Here is a 4,676-nt window from a genome sequence, read left to right as displayed (position 1 = left end):
TAAACTTTAAGAAGCTTGCTAATAAAAATAACCATAACGCTTTTGGTTTTGGCTAGCGATTGCCAAAAAGGCAGGTTAAATATCATCTATGCTGTACAGTAGCATAACTTTTCCCTAGCAGATAACGTTCTCCTACCTCCCCCCTGCTCAGCTGCACTTCCCCTCCCCTTTGCCACCTCCCCCAACCTTCCTCAGGTCCTGAAGGGTTTGTCAGCATGCAAAACCTGCTCTTTACACCTCTGACATGGTCATGGGATTGGCGGGTTTCTTGTAGCCATGACGGTCCAGGGTGCTTTGTGTCTGAAGCATGTCTAACATTTCTCCCAACTATAGAGTTGGTTCATTAAAAGAAATCACAAACAAAGCCTCAGATTAAATATCAGAAAATTTAAACAAGCATTGCATTAATGGAAATAGAAGATGTAGAAGTTGCTCTCCACTTGGCAGGAAGGAGTGTATTTTATAATCTTAGTGGCAGAGGAAACTCCAGGCTTTGTCTTGTAAACTTTGGAGCAGGGACCATCTTCTTGCCTGCCAGTACAAAAAACAGCATATGTTAGGCATTAGAGTAGTATTAGTAATTGTGCAAATGTGCAAGGGAAAGATATCGGAGCTTTCCTTGAAGTGATCTTAGGGGTCTGTCAGTAAGCCACAAGGACAAGAAGGCTCCTGGTTAAGAATTTGGTTCAGTTCTATTGTGCCAAGGTGTTGCAGGTGTATAAGATGTTTGATCTATGTTCAGAGAGGAAAAAAACACCAAGAAAAATAAATGAATTCTGACAGAGATGACATCTACAGTTCAGATACACAACCCCACATTTCATCGCAATCTGCCATAGAAGCCACACTGGACAATAATAACAAATAACCAGGGGTATAAAGAATGTGCTAACACCATGAAGGTCCTTCTTGGGCAGATTTTACCTGTTTGACACACAGCTGAGAGTTTTGCCTCCTCCTATAATTTGGCAACACTTGTAGGGGCTGTCATGCCAATGAAGTGTTAGCTGAAGTAAATTCACTGAGTGTTCTTATACAGAGCATTAAGAGCATGTTAAAGAGCATTAAGGTTGAAATGAAACAGTTGGGAGTTTGGAAATTCCAGAATTAAGTTTTCTCCTAAAGCCTTAATTTGGTCCCCTTCTCTCTCTGTGCATCATGATGCAATCTGGAATTACATGACTGCATACTATTTTTTCAACGGGTCCTATACCTTGTCCAGGGCACAGGATGAACTGTTCTCTAGGGATGAATCAAGGATGTGGAATGGAGGAAGTTGTTGTCATAAGGCTCCTGCTCATCTGTTTCAGAAGTTTGAAAGTGGGTAGCAGATGAGCCAGGGGGCTGAAGGAGACAACAGGAGGGTCTCATAGTGGGAGATGGGTCAGCTATTTAGCCAAATCCCATGCTATGTTGTGTAATTTTATTAAAGTGGTTATTGGACAGCTGTATTACCTATCTTCCTTGCCTTTGCCATTTTGAAACAGACAAACATACAGAAAATGTCATATTTTGATGTGAGGTTTACATACGTCTAAGCCTGTGCAATGTAATGAAATAAAGTACTCCAGCAAAATGTCAATTAAGTTATAACTCACTTTCAAAACACATAAGAAACATGTAGACCATCTTTATTCTCACTGGTGAACAGTTACCTGCTCTCACAGCCCTACTGAAATGATTGGGATAATTAGTTTCTTATCCATCTTAGATAATGATATAGCTCTTAAAACCATAGTAACCAAGCACCTCCTGTTTTAATGTAGTTATTCTCACAATCCCCGCCACAATAGGTAAGTACTGTTATCCCACATGTAGCACTGAGAAGCAGAGACATGGTCACACAAAATGTATAGCAAGATGGAGAAAAGAACCTACATTTAGCTGCAAGGCAAGTGGCCCAAATAGCACACCAGTTTCTGTAGCCTAGCTGCTCATCACCTAAGTACTGGGTTCACAGTCTGCATGTAGTGAGGCATATCCCTGACAGGTTTATGCACATGATTCATGGGATTGGAGCCTGGTATAAGATGAATCTAAAGATCACACAAAATCTTTGCAATCTTCTAGAAGAGAAGTCTCCACTGCTGTCATTAGATGCGGAAGCCCCATTTTGCTTAGTAACAGCATTAAACAATCTTACCAAAATAAGACTTAAAGTCCATTTAGCAGCACAGGCTTTGTAATGCAGGATTTGTATTTACAATGAGAACTTCAATGTGAAATTTTATTCCATTCTTGGCCAACTTGGAGCTAATGTTGAATTTAAAGATGACTTGGTGAATTGGACGCCACTAAAACTGCATTTCAACTTCAAATTCTAACCCGCAGGTGTATATATACCTGTAGTATTGATTGGCTCCAACAAATCTGCAGATACATAGTATCTCCCTATACAAAACTTAAGTGATTCATAATTAGCACCCAAACCAAACTTCTGGATTGGATCCCCTTGACTTCAGGGAAGTGTTGATTTGTACTTTGCTTCAAGGATATGCCTGATAAAAAATGCCTTAACTTCATAGCAAAGACTAAACCTCATGCTAAATCCTTCTGACTCCTTTTCATTGACTTCTCAGACAGTTAATTTGTTTCCTGGAAAGTGTTTTTAAACAGCAATAGTTGTTCTGAAAAGGAGCATGTTCAGAATGCAATATGTGAGGAAAAAATGCAATAGGCTGAGTGGCAAACTCTTGAAAAGCTGGTGCTGTGGTTCGGTATGCTCTAGGGGTTTAACATTTTCAACTGGCTGCAATGTGAGGGCCACAGCCACTGACTGAATTCGGAAAAGTAACCAGGGTAACAGTGAGTTTCCGGGACTCAGTATGACAGGCTGACGGGATTACTCTTCAAAGCAGTCACTCCCTTGGGAGCGGAGACCTGAAGGGAGGGGTTCTGAGTTAATTTAGCGCACACACTAGAACAAGGGTCATCAGTGGCAGGTCTTTGCTGAAGAGAAGCCTCCCGCAGTAACAAACAACTCCCCTTTCAGTGCTATTTTGACTAGTTTCAGAATAGCCTAAGGAGGCACAAAACAGAGCAGAACCCAGGGAAAGGACACAGAAAAAATGATGCAGACTTGCTCACGTTGGTAATTGCGATCAAGTATTCTCAGACATTTTGAGTCAGAGCCTTAGGCTTCCCCTGCAGTCTTATCCTACACATCCAGTGGATGATCCTGGGAGAAAGGGGATAGGGGTTGAGCTGCCTCAAAGCTCTGGCAATCCGCAGATGCTGAAACTGCCCCTTGGGGCCACAGTGGAAAAATCAGACAGATCCAGACCCTAAGGACTAGGGCCAGCTTGGCATCAGAAGGGCATATTAAGTGATTTAAAACTAGTTTTGATGTCTACTGTGCTTGGTCCTGTGCCCAGTTGGACTGGAGCACCCAGACAGCTCATCCTTTAACATTTCTTATCCTATTATGGCAGCTGATAGCCATCTGCAGTTACTTACACTCAAGCCCACCTACACACTGTCTGTTTCTGTAAATCATTTTTGGGAAACCGGTGACCAGAAAGAATCTGAAGGCATGTTTGGAAGTTGTCTGGCCTTGTAGGTCAATACAAGGAACTATGCATGAGGAGTATCGGCTGCATTTTAAAAGCCTGTATGGAAATCTAAGTGGCCAAATGTCTGTGCAGATGCAATTCACGCTTCGCTCAAAGTAATTTATTTCAAAGATGCAAAGGAGACAGTATTCTGTATGAAATAATCACCTGCAAATGTATTTGAAAATCCTCATCCTCTGATTTCAGGCAGCTGCACAGGCTGCGAGCCAAGAAGAGAACATAGTTAAATGTGGCTTCCATTGCACTTGACCTTTTAAAGCTGAAATGGCCCAATGCCTCCTTCTCACTTTGTTTAAAGCCCAGTCTGCTTTCAATCTTGTAAAAGCAAAGTTCACGGATGGAGAAATTTTATGACAAAAAATGTAAATGCTTGAAAAATGGATTTAATGGAAATGCTGACGCAAGCTCAAATGCAGCACTGCCAAAAGGCCAGATTAATAACAAATCATTCTTGGGAAGAGCGTTCCCATCTCATTCCAAGGGCTGCTTGCAGGTGGCTGCAGGGCCTTTCTTTCCGGACTGCAGCCGTTGGCTGTGCCACCCTTACGTCTCATCTCTTTGGCCCCATTTCCTTTCCCAGCGCCAAGTGCCTCTTCCAAAAACATCACCGCAGTTTTACCACTGCCGTGGGTCACTCCACAAAGACAGCAGCTGGGCGAGCAGGTTCAGCCAAAGCCAAGGGGCTGCGGAAGGGGACTGATGTAGTGGCTGGAGTGGGAGGTATGAGCCGCGGCCCACGCGTGGCACCGCCATGCCCCGTAACTCTCTCTGGCTCCTGTTAGGGTGCAGTGGGATCTGCTCTGCCATCGCAGTGGTGCCACCTGACACGCTACATGTGCGGACTGGAGATTAGCTGGTGGGATCAGGGGCCGAGGCCCAACAGCACGGGGAGCGGGTCTCAGGCAAGCTGGGTGCCAGGTGCCACCCGTGGGGCGGCCACGTGGGCCCGTTATGGCGCGAGGGGAACCAGCCGCAACCCTTGCTCGCGGGGGTAATAGCGCTGCGGCGCCGCTGGCTGCCCCCGGGGGCGGCCGCCTGCACGCGGCAGACTGGGCTGAATCGCGCCGTGTCACGTCTGTCAGGGGCCGCGCAGCCGCCGACCCG

This window comes from Gavialis gangeticus, unplaced genomic scaffold (genome assembly GCF_001723915.1).
Source record: "Gavialis gangeticus isolate Ggan-Ray unplaced genomic scaffold, GavGan_comp1, whole genome shotgun sequence".
In the NCBI taxonomy this organism is placed as follows: domain Eukaryota; kingdom Metazoa; phylum Chordata; order Crocodylia; family Gavialidae; genus Gavialis; species Gavialis gangeticus.
The sequence above is the reverse complement of the archived record's forward strand: the minus strand, read 5'-3'. Positions refer to the sequence as shown.